Source organism: Xenopus laevis, chromosome 6L (genome assembly GCF_017654675.1).
Source record: "Xenopus laevis strain J_2021 chromosome 6L, Xenopus_laevis_v10.1, whole genome shotgun sequence".
Taxonomy (NCBI): domain Eukaryota; kingdom Metazoa; phylum Chordata; class Amphibia; order Anura; family Pipidae; genus Xenopus; species Xenopus laevis.
This window is the reverse complement of record NC_054381.1, coordinates 43,076,269-43,089,436: the sequence shown is the minus strand read 5'-3', so window position 1 is coordinate 43,089,436 and position 13,168 is coordinate 43,076,269. Positions and strand designations below refer to the sequence as shown.

Genomic DNA, 13,168 nt, shown 5'->3' with positions numbered 1-13,168 from the left:
AACTCTTTTCATCAACTGTCAGCCATTTACTGAAATGAATCATTAGAAAATGGTGCTGCTGATAAGTTGTTACAAGTAATTATTGTGCGCTTAAGGTTGAATGCATCAGTAACAGTTCTGACAGAGCACACGGAGCATTTGCTTTCAGTACAACATACAGTACAATACAGGAGGGAATAGCTCTGAGCAAAGAATATGTGCAAATGATAAATGGCTTCCTCACTCAGTTGGAGAATATCACAGGGTTAGGCCACTTGAAACCCTTAAATTCTTGCAAATACATTATTTGTACTTAACAGCAGCGTGTATTCACTGCACCCCTTCCAAAGGGGGAAAAAAAGTCAGCCTCGATAAGAGAATTTATTTAGTATACATTACTCATACATAATTCATAAAGACACTGTTTATGAATACATGTAACATATGTAATCTTTGTATTAAGTTACTTATATTATTTTTCACTTAATAAAAACATTTTGTCAGCGACTGCAGCTTTTATAAACACCGGTGAAGGTTTTATTAAAGGAAAAGCCTGCAATTCACATGCTATTTATTTAACAAATCCGAAGCAGCCGATTTGTAATATTAGTCCTCTAAAAGTTGGTTTGAGAGTTGTCTTTTTAGCCTGTGAATGATTGGCTTTCTTCAGGAATACTAAAGAATGCGTGTTTGTACTTGAACATGTCAGTTAGTAATGATGGTAGAGTTTTTAACTCTTTGACTCACAGAGACGACCCATCATGATCCATGTAGAAAAGCACTGGGGAAATTAGTTAGAAATTAAACCCTGGATGTGATATCACTGAAATGTCTGTTATTGTCAACTGTTTAGGACCTGAACAGTAAAGTGTTTTCAGTGTCGGACTTGGACACCAGGACACCCTAAAAAACTTTGACCAGGGTCCCACCAAATAATCTTAGACCAGGGGCCCGTTCTTAGTACTATTATTCTTCCTCTCCTCATTCAACCTCTGTTCTCCTAGTCTCTTTTCTTTACATACTATAATCTATTATTCTCTCTATTTAGCCACTTTGAAATAGGGAATGGTCATGAAATAGGCCAAATGTCTAGCAGCATGAGGGCCCACCTTGACTTTTCCTGGTATCCCGGTGGGCCAGTCCGACTCTGCTAGTTTTAATCTTATACAGTACAGTAGGTGGCACACATTACTGCTCTAATGCACACACATATTTCTGTTGTAGATGGTGTAGTTTAGAAAAAACGACCAGGCAATTAAACACGGATATCACACACTAGGGGAATTTTAAAGTTAATATTTAGCATGCTATAGAATGGCCAATTCTAAGCAACATTTCATTTGGTCTTCATTTTTTGTTATAGTTTTATTAATGTATTATTCTTCTGACCCTTTTCAACTTTCAGATGGGGGTCACTGACCCCAAAAGCCAGAAAATGATTGTTCTGTGATGCTACAATTATAATGTTATTTTCAGCCCCTGTCCAATTCATATTCCCTCACCTGGTTGCTAAGGTAATTTGAACCCTAGGAACCAAAAAACTGCCAATACTCATAGTATTCATGCTAATACCATCAACACCTTGCCTTCACGAGGTCTCTGACTCCATGCTGGTTTTACTAAACTTTTATGCTAATTGGAGTATGATTCCAGGGTATATAACCATTAATATTGTTGTACAGGACATTCTGAATTGAGAAAGCCAGCCAGATGACTTCAAGGAAAAAGAAAAATACAGCAAGTCCAGTTGATTTGACTTATTGATATAGAGATACCATGACGTAGATGAATGAAAAACGTTTAGAATGTTATAGAATGGCCTATTCTAAGCAACTTTTCAATTGGTCTGTATTATTTATTTTTATAGTTTTTCCTGCTTTCAAATAGGAGTCACTGACCCCCATCTAAAAAAATAAATGCTTCTCTTACAAATGTTATTGATACTTTTTATTACTCATCTTTCTATTCAGACCCTCTCCTATTTATATTCCAGTCTCTTATTCTAATGAATGCATGGTTGCTTGGGTAATTTGGACCCTAGCAAGCAGATTGCTAGAATTGCAAACTGCAGAGCTGCTGAATAAAAAGCTAAATAACACAAAAACCACAAATATGAGATCTACATTTTTATTACAGTCTAATCACAGAATGCAGCTTTGTTGGGGGCAATGCAGCAAGCATCACAAATCAGGGGTGTCACATTTAGAAGTTGTAAAGAGATCGGGGGTGACATCTGCGAGAAGTTTGTGTTCCAGCTGTAAAAAAATTCTAAATGTACAAAGAAACTGCTTGATATTGTCTAGAAAGAAATTATCAAGAGACATTAACAGCTCCCCTGGCAGTCACAGCACAACATGCCATGCAAGTCAGAGTTGGAGAATAGCTATTTAAATGAGTATTGCTCAATATGTTTATTTCAGTAATTACTGTATAGATTCCATGAAGCAGTCTGGAAACCATTCAATCCAGCAGCTTTTGTCTTTGCACTTTGAAGAAGCGGGTATTTTGGAAAACTAAGCATAATAACATTTAATTGTATAAACTGCTCTGAAAGTAATTATTAACAGTGTCAGTGCAGAAATATTACTGTCTATGATATTTGTTATATTTAGATTCTATACTAAACAGGAGGCTATATAAATGACTCTATTAAGGGTGTGCTATCTGTAACTGTAACATGGTAGGCAACATGCAGAATGGCATTGAAAATATTTATAGGGCTATGTAGTAACAAGGGCAAAGTCTGCCCCATTAAGTAAGCCATAGCAGCCAATCAGAAGTGAGCTTTTTAGTTATTTGTACTAAATAAAATAATAACAACCAAACATTTATTTTGCATGAACAAATAACCTTTGGGCTTTGTTATTCGATATCTGCATGGCTACCCATGACAATTAAAAGGATACTGTCATGGGAAAAAAATAAATATCAGTTAATAGTGCTGCTCCAGCAGAATTCTGCATTGAAATCCATTTCTTAAAAAAGCAAACAGATTAATATTTAATTATGAAATCTGACATGGGGCTAGACATATTGTCAGTTTCCCAGCTGCCCCCAGCCATGTTACTTGTGCTCTGATAAACTTCAGTCACTATTTACCGCTGTACTGCAAGTTGGAGTTATATCACCCCCTCCCTTCCCCCACAGCAGCCTAACAACAGAACAATAGGAAGGTACACAGATAACAGCTCCCTAACACAATATAACAGCTGCCTGGTAGATATAAGAACAGCACTCAATAGTAAAATCCAGGTCCCACTGTGACACATTCGGTTACATTGAGTAGGAGAAACAGCAGCCTGCCAGAAAGCAGTTACATCCCAGGAAAAATAACCTTGGATAGCTGCCTACACACCAATATTACAACTAAAAAAAATTACCCTTGCTGGTTCAGGAATTACATTTTATATTATAGAGTAGTTATTTACAGTGTAAAGACTATAATTTAGAAATAAAAACGACATTATAAAAATCATGACAAAATCCCTTTAAATATAAAAATCAAAGGGCTAATTAATGAATATGGTGCAACATTGCACTAGTGCATTTGCAAACAGCAGCCAATCAGCAATTAATTCTGAACGCTGATGTGATGTGAATTAAAGCAAACAAATAATTGCTAATGACAACTGCATGTGTGCAGTTTAGCACGTCTTTATATTAGCCCTTATGTAATCACAAATATTATGTAAACAACTATATACAGTAATTTATCTGCCAGTGCTAATAGTTTGTGTTATGTTTTGGTAGCCGAAGGATGAGTAGAGTATAACAGTGATTTATTAGCAGGTTCATGCAGCCATTACACTTCAACAGTAGCTTCAACTCAATTGGTGAAACCCATTTGGAGGATTCAGATTTTTCAATCACATCTTTCTCTACCAGGCAAATCCCTGGCAAATCAAGTACATTAAGGTCCAAACTGCTCCCCAAAGGCCGAATTGATGACTGTCAGCTTTTACAATGGCAGCTTTTACAATGCACTCCTATTAAATTATGATATTCTTTTCATCTTAGATCATCTTAGATCACACATTTACAAAGTCCGTGCGCAGAAGTCCAAGAGCAATAAGGTGTGCAGATTGCAATTGTTTTTTTTTTTTTTAACTTTTCCCATTGCCTTCCATTTGGTAAATGACGCATTATAGGCTCCATCTGAACAGTAGCCAAATTGTCTTAAAAATGGCATGCTGCTTGCATGGGTTACCAACAAATAACTTTTGACAACAACTCTCAGACATGGGAGTGATGTTGTTTTATATATTAGAAACTCTATTAAACTTCTACTACTTGCACAATGGGTAATACAACTCCTTGAGCAAGGAAATTTAAGCTACCTGTTTACCCTGTTTAGTACAAGACATAACAAAAATCATAGATTTTTTTTGGTTAGTTGGTTACAAAAATGGGCAAAAAGTATGTTCAGCAAAACCCCTATACATTGACCTCAGTATGAGGAGCTTACTGTCCCTTTAACACTACTAGGTCATTTTAAAATTAGAGATGAGCTGATTGACATGTAAAGTGCAACATGAGTAAAAAGTACTGAGTTGCACTGGTTTGTTGATTTACTATTATAAAACTGTGCAGGTGCAAATCCAGCTGCAAAATATACACTCTTGTGTATTTGAGATCTCACAGTACTTTTAAGGAATGCGTCTTTTTTTGAGGGACATTTATGTACCCACTGGCCCAGTTAAACTGAAACTCCCATCCCCATATCCCTTAAACGAATTTGCCTGATAACACCTGCATGTGCATGCACACACCCACTTGTTCATGTGAAATGAATTAGTATGTCAGTGATTCTTCCATTTTTGTACCGTGATGTGGAAAATACTTGCTATGTTTTAACTAAATGTAGACAATAATAATCATGGGAATCCGAGATACCGAGTAAAAGCTAGTAATCTCTGAAGGACCAAGTTTAGAATTTGTTGAATGAGAATGATAGAAATATGTGTGTAGACCCTATGGTTAGCTATCCGAAAATCTGTAAAATCTATGGATCAGATGGAATTGTAATTACCCAATCTGATTTAATGACTTTTTGAGCAGTGTGTCATTAGCCTTAGCGTACACATAAATGTGCATGAGCTTATTGGGTGACATTTCAGTCTAAAAAATTCTTACACCTGGGGTATTTTATCTCCCAGCATATTTTAGCAGTCAGAGAAGTGCCTTAGACTGCCCGTGCCACATCCCATTTACTTTAATGGAAACCGCATTGATGTAACATTTTGAGCTGTTAATACCAATGTAGTTTTTGTCCATTCAAGTCAATGTTAGGCAGCTTGGGCAGTTTGGTGTATTTGCCACAAGTGCTATTAACAATTTTCCTTTGATAAAAAAGGTAATGTATCACTATTCCCATATACTGTAAAAACACTTTTAAATTTAGATTTATGTTCATGTGTGCCTTCTTTTTCTTCTATAAATAAAGGAATTGCAAAATGGCACCATTAATAATATCTATAATAGGTCATGATTTGTTATTAGCTAGAAGGGGGCCTGTATAAAATACAGGGATAAATAATGTTGCCCTGTAACTACATTTCAGTCAGACAATGAAAGCCCACTCCCAGGACTGGATTTGATCTGAGGGTGTCCTCCCTCGCCCCCTACCTCCCAAAGGATAGCACACATGCGCATCCTTTCTTCTTATCGGGGCACTAGCTCCTAGTGGCTAGTGCTCCAGAATCAAACTAATTTACTGTGCGGCTAGGCGTCATGCTGCCTCTTAATATATGCCACCCTAATCTGGGCCAACCCACTCCCAACAAATGAGAGGCTAAGGCCTAACAGAACATCGAACATCTGCCAGACATGATGTAAGGGTGAAAAGCAACACTTGTACCCACCATATTTGCACATCCCTGTTTGCAGTTAGGAAACCACTTATACAGACTAAAACATTGTATACAAAACTAACTGTAACATTGTTTATTTTTTATTTTTTGCCAATTTTAGAACTTGGGCCTGTATGTAAGGACATCTGCTGAGCATTTGTCTGTTTGTTCCATCTGTAACAGTGGAGTGCCTGTGTATGTTCTCTTATGAATATCACATGGTTTTGTACACTAAAATAAATATTTTAAGCTATTCTTCTGATCCTAATCTTTGTTTTATGATTTGTCACATGAGAAATATCTGCTAGTCTATGAGGAATTGCTATAAATAAAAGAAAGAAGCTCACTGCTAAATGCCCAGAGGCAAATAAATCTTTTCGGCCTTAATACTGGGCTACCAGAGTAGCATTCACACTTCTGCTTTCTACATAGTAACAAAAGGAACTTGTTCCTCAATCCACAAGTTTGTAGCTAAGGAAAGCAGTGCATTCATAAGCAAAAATGCCAGAACTGTTAATAAAGATGTGATTTTTACAAGTCTGAAGAAGCCACAAGGGAGATTTGAAGAATACTAGTAAAATGGCGGAGCAGCACTTAAAAAGTTAATGATTAAATACAATGGGGAGTGCCTAATATATTGCCTCCCAATGTATTACCCCTTCTGTGACGTTTAACTTGTATTTACAAGAAGTGCCAATTTCCACTAGAATTTGAAGTAGGTTGGAGCTTCAGATGTTTTTAAGCATAAGGCTATGTTGATCTTTTAAGTGAAAAATATAGAATGTGTTAATGTTGGCTATTGCTTAGGTATATTCTTATTTGTTAAGCCTAACAGAACCATTGTGGGTTTAAATTTAATTTGATTGCTCAGAATAAGGTATATACAGTGTGAGATCTTAGACCAGATGACATAAAACATGTTGCATGCTTACCTGGGTTGTCACACTACCTCAGAGTAAGATGTTGGAAGTCTCATGAATTGTATCTGGTGTGATGGACCATCCACGTCAAATGTTACATCTAATTTCTTGGTGTATTGTGTTTGGCAAGAACATTTATTACTACTATCCAGCATTCCATGAATTTCATTGGTTTATTCTGGTTGGAAAGAAGCAAGGCCTGGTAGCAACTAGTAGGAGCATTGACTTAATTTAATTGATTAGAGACAGCTGAATGGCTTATCTGCTCATCCACCTGGATGAAGAAAATGCATTCTACAGGATTAACTGTGTATGTAATATAATGTCCCAATTGTTTAAACCCTAAAAGTATATTTAAGTTTTTTAACTTGAATGGCACCAGACAGGGGTGCCCACTTTCACAATATCAGTTTGCACTGGCATAGGAACCCCTTGCTCAAGTCATCAGTTCAACTCTAGGGGACACAATAGGCAACAAGGTCCACAAAGTGGGCCTATTTGTTGTTTCTGTTATCATGTGCTTAACAAATTAATAAGTTAAAGGAAAACTATACCCCCCAAACAATGTAGGTCTCTATTAAAAGATACTGAGTAAAACAGCTCATGTGTAAAAACCCTGCTTCATGTAAATGAACCATTATCATAATAATATACTTTTTTAGTAGTATGTGCCATTGGGTAATCATAAATAGAAAATTGCCATTTTAAAAAATAAGGGCCGCCCCCTGAGATCGTACGATTCACTGTGCACACATACAAACCACATGTAAGGTCACATGAGCCAATTAACAGACAGAGTTCTGCCTTTTGCTTCCTCACTTCTTCCTGTTACAGTTAGTGTTGTAGTATTTCTGGTCAGGTGATCTCTGAGGCAGCACAGATAGAGTCACAAAATGGTGGTTCAAGGCAAGAGATGTAAAAGGGCAATATTTATGTAAATATATATTCCAGTTTGGTAAGATTCTTTAATATGTCATTCAATTTGATATAAACTATCTGTTGCTTAAGTATTCATTTTGGGGGTATAGTTTTCCTTTAACTGAGCTAAAACACGTGTGCTGTAGTATAGTGACTTTACTGGACTGTACTGTTTAAATAAAATTACCTACCACTCCTCCAAAAATGTAAAGAAAAGGTGTCTAAGAGGAAACCAAAATATCACAGTTGAGTAGAATTAATGCTTTAAACATGACAAATTGAACAAAAATAGGATTTCTAGATCTCTTCTTAGCTGGTATCTTGGGAAGCTCAACAATATGAGTTTTCCAATAGGAAATTCACAGTTTAGAATTATTTAACATCAGTGTACAAAGCAGAAATAATAAATAATAAAAAGACAATAATGCAAGGTGACAGTCACAAACCAGAAAACTATGCCTCTTATGTTTAAGGCTACATTTTAAGATCAACCATGTAATTGGATTCACTGTATTTGTATTTTTTTACCAATATGATCGGTTTCTTCCTTGGCATAAACTGCAAATCAAGACAGAGAGTGCATAATCACCTTTATCAACGTTGGGTTTAAATTGCCATTTAATGTGACGTATTAAAGAAAACAGGAAAAAAAAGTAAACATAAAAAATGATCCTTGAGCAAAAGCAGATGTCTCTTGCACTAAAGTAGGAATGCATTCTTTTTGCCTAGTTTAGAATGTAGATATACACATTCAGTGGTGTTATAATTTCTCCAAACAACTTCATATCATTCAAAGTAAGCTCTTAAAAGTAATAAAGGTAAACACACACACATATATATATATATATATATATATATATATATATATATATATATCTGCAAGCGTTTCAGAGAGTGATTCCATAGACTACTCATTAATTAACGGAGAGAAAGTCATTTCAAAATATTGCTGACCCCCTGCAGAATTGGCGTCTTCCTCACTTAACTGCCTCTTTGCTTCTAGTAATGTCTCATTTATTCTCACTTGCCTGGAGCTCCTCAAGCTTTAATGGCCCATCCTCAGGGCAGCAAAGACTGGATTGTAGGGGTCCCTAGGACACCTAGTTACTTTCAGCCCTGCCAACCATGAAATAAAATGTCATTTTTATAGCTGCAGGGTGTTCAGGGTTGCAATATGATTAGACCATGATTTAGTGGTACACTGCCTGCACTATTAACAGAGCACCATGCCCCTGATATAATGGGTGCATACCTCCGAGGTTGTCCCTATTTAGGTAGGAGAGTCCTGAATTGGGGGAGGTGCTTTTACTAATATGGATGATTTTGGAGTCTGCATAACCCATGATCAAAGAACACTCCAGGTGTAGGGTGTGTCCACAAATATATAGGTTTTCCAGTTTGGAATATGGAGTAGTATGTGAGTGCAGTTTCCTTAAAATATTTTAAAAGGATTGTACCCCTTTTTAAATTACTGCATTCAAATTTCTAGCATTCACCGTGTTCAGATTGACAGAGGTTGAGGTTGAGATATATTAAGATTATAAATCATATATTAAGATTAAAGTTATTTGACCTAGTCACTTTTATATTTTTAATAATACATTTCATGATAAGGGGTCAGATAGTTATGTGAAATACCTTGTTATGGACCATGACTTGATTTGTTTGTGCTCAAATGGCAAGTAAATGCTACTTCTGTAACATATATACTTCTGCTACTTTAACATATAAAAAATGATGCAAATGCAAAAAAGTACTGTATATAGTCACATGGATGTCCAGTAGTGGTTATTGACCGTGTATTCATTAACCTTCAAATGGAAACAACCTCAGGCATTTACATAATGAAGTACCAGATCTTGTTCAAAATGTACATATGCTTTCCATCAAGTCTGCCTTTCGTCCAATGCAAACCATTCAGTGCCCGAGCCATTCGGTTGTTACCTCTGTGATTTTGCATCAGTTGTGATTGTAACTTGAAAATGAATGGAAACATGCCATTAGAATTATGCTCAAAATCTCAGAAAGGAATTGAATGATCGGGAGTCACAATTTTTCATCCATGAGTTTGCTTCAGAAGCATGTCTTCAAGTCACATTGATGTAAAAGAACAGCAGCAAACAAACAATTGTAAATATAAAACTTTTTTAAATAAAGGAATGGGTGCGGCTCACCAAAAGTCTTTGTTGGTTTAATTCCACGGGTTATCCTGTGTTCGATATCCCAAATCAATGTATCAATAATGTAGTTAGTTGTGGAACAAACCCAAGGGTTTGTTCCACAACCAACTACATTATTGATAAAACTTTTTTAAACATGTGCAGAATTATTCCTTTAGATTTGGGATAGCCAGTCTGTAGACTACTAGGCTATGAGAGATCTGTTCTACAAGTGGGGAAGTCAACATCAACAATTACATGCAACTTTTTAATATGTATTTTCATGAGTCAATCTGGGTTAACACACTTACAATTTTAGCTTGCTCCAGTCCATTAAAGTAGAGGGTATAAGTGGAACGAGAGCCATAGTAGCAAAACCAAGCTACTTCCTTGACCAGATGTTATTTTACATGTAGTAAAATGAGGGTTGCATGTCTGCTTACAATTTATTGGCAGGCATTCTTACAGACATAAAGTGCTCTGCCTTCTAAGATCTTCCAAGTGTGAGTTAGTGAGCTTTAGGCTATGTGCTTGAGCAACATAAATCATCAGCCTCAACTCAGAAGACAATGAGTGCATATTTTAAATTCTAGAACACCTGCCCTTGTCGTGTTTGTTTCTGTTTTGTGTGTGATTGGAAAAAAAAAAGTTGTATACAATGTGATTATGTTTTTAATATGTGTTTCTATAAAGAGACGCTCCAGAGGAAAATTCTATATTACTTGGTAATTAAACTAAGCTGGAAACTTTGATACTGGTTACTTTGCCAATTAAATAAAAGTATACTTTTAGGGGTTAAGTACAAAATGAAGAGAGGGCACCAAGTGCAAAAAAATGGGCACACACTTATGATTTTGCATTTAGCAGAGTACAGGCATCCCAACCTCCCACCCCCTATCATACATGCCATTCAGGCAAACACATAAATATAAAATTACAATTAATAGATGTTTTATAGCATCTTTTACTGGAACAATAACACAACTCTGGACATGGTAAAATGTTGGTGTACCACCATTCTAAAGAATTTATTTGTAATTATAAGGATATAAGTATGGTCTAATAATTGTCAGATGTACAGCACCCTTTCATAATGTGACTCCCTACTAATATCTCTAGGCATTAAATCAAATAGATTTTCCAAATATGTTCTGGTTGAATTCTTTAGTACCGTATTAGAGAATAGGGATGTAGCGAACCGCCGAGTATGTGTTCGCGAACGCCGTTCGCGAACACCGGCAAAAAATGCAAACAGTTCGCGAACTGTTCGCGAACTTCGAACATCCGAAAATCGTTCGATTCGAACGATCGAAGGATTTTAATCGTTCGATCGAACGATTTTCGTTCGAATCGAACGAAAATCGTTCGATTTTAGCGATCGAATGGTCGAATGGTCGAACGATTTTGACGCGAACGCCTATTGGCGAACGTCGCGCGACGTTCGCGAACTTGCGGCGGACGCGAACAGTCGAAGTTCGCGCGAACTAGTTCGCCGGCGAACAGTTCGCTACATCCCTATTAGAGAATCTAGTGGATAATGTTTACCTGGAAAGAAATGTTCTAAGTTTACAATCATATACAAGTAGGAGGAAATTTAGCAATATTTGTGGTCTTGATTTTACAGTAATTCATGCAAAAGTGCTGCACAAATTGCAATTTGTACATATTTTTCAAGATTTATAGAAAAAAATGTAAATCTTCTTACCTCTAATCTGTCAGATGCCATAGAAGTCAACGGGAAGGGTATCTTCGGCAGTAATTTGATTATTTTTTCTATGATTTTGCATTAGTTGCAATTAATCAAGCTGGCTGAAAACATATGGAAACATTTAATTATAACAGAAATACATTGGGATCACAATTTGTTGCAGTTACTGTGATGTAAAGGTTTTATTCAGCGTTTTTAAAAATCCAGAGGCCTATTTATCAAAGGTCGCAATTTTGAAACCACGGCTATACTCACTTTCTTTAAAACCAGAAATGTCATGACATTTATTGTAAGATCCAAATTAAAATAATTCGAAACAGAAAACAATGCTGAACTAAAAAATACAAATACCTCTAAAACCTTCTATAAAAAAAATCCAAAAACCTCTAAAAGTCCGAATTCATTAAAAATGGTCCAATAGCATCAGCACAGCCTTCTGTAGGACCTCAACAACTTTTACCTGGTGAAGTTTTTGGATTTTACACTTAATAAATCTCGAACTTTATTAAATTTTTAGAGATTTAAATTTGATATTTAGTAAATGGAACCCCTAGGGGCAGATTTAAGAAGGGTCGAATATCGAGGGTTAATTAACCCTCGATATTCGACCAGGAACTAAAATCGTTCGAATATCGAAGTCGAAGGATTTAGCGCAAATCCTGCGATCGATCGATCGAAGGATTATTCGTTCGATCGAACGATTAAATCCTTCGAATCGAACGATTCGAAGGATTTTAATACAACGATCGAAGGAATATCCTTCGATCAAAAAATCACAGGCAAGCCTATGGGGACCTTCCCCATAGGCTAACATTGACTTCGGTAGCTTTTAGCTGCCGAAGTAGGGGGTCGAAGTTTTTCTTAAAGAGACAGTACTTCGACTATCGAATGGTCGAATAGTCGAACGATTTTTAGTTCGAATCGTTCGATTCGAAGTCGAAGTAGTAGTCGAAGGTCGAAGTAGCCCATTCGATGGTCGAAGTAGCCCAAAAAACACTTCAAAATTCGAAGTTTTTTTAATTCGAATCCTTCACTCGAGCTTAGTAAATCTGCCCCTTGGTGTTTGGGGCTACAGCCTTAAGTCTGATTATGTGTAGGACAGCAGGGCAATCAAACTCCTCTAACTATCGGGTGAAATAAAGTGGTTCTGTAGCCATCAGAGATAAAAAAGCAGTTCTGTAGAATCGGTTGTCCTGGGCATCTTATGTCACTCATTCAAAATTAATACCTATATGTCATTGTAATAATCAATAGCAAGGAAAAATATGAAATTAGGCTACCTTTGGGAAAAGTGATTTTCTAAAATATGCCGAGATATTTTACTGTATCGCTTATCCCTGTATTTAATGCTGGAATATTTTCTGAATTTCTGTCACATCTAACAGAGTCCTGATACAAGCAATGCATTGTACATCTCTGTATAAGTATTTGTGCAGAGGAACTTCAGGTGGGGTCTTGGCAGTTTGGGAGGTTAAAAGTCTTGGCTCACCAGCGACACAAGAATGCTGCTATGCAGTTTGTGCTTGATTAGTGAGTTTAAATTGTTATGAGTATTGTCTGGCCCATTAGCCCTCTGTGCTACTCAGTGCTTTGCTGAACATCGGCAGAATTAGTGCTGCACCTACTTAACATCTT

General features: G+C 36.5%; 1 protein-coding gene and 1 long non-coding RNA gene across 2 annotated transcripts in view; one reads left to right on the top strand and one right to left on the bottom strand.

The window, feature by feature from the left end:
* The window catches only part of skap2.L (src kinase associated phosphoprotein 2 L homeolog), a 182,358-nt gene that overhangs the window by 153,032 nt on the left and 16,158 nt on the right, over positions 1–13,168 (top strand).
* LOC108718891 overlaps positions 8,261–13,168 on the bottom strand; it is a 14,326-nt gene continuing 9,418 nt past the window's right edge. Inside the window, exons 2-3 of the long non-coding RNA XR_001936100.2 lie at positions 11,531–11,634; positions 8,261–9,641 (exon numbers count right to left, since the gene is read on the bottom strand). This is a non-coding gene — a long non-coding RNA (uncharacterized LOC108718891). The remainder of the gene's footprint in view (positions 9,642–11,530; positions 11,635–13,168) is intronic.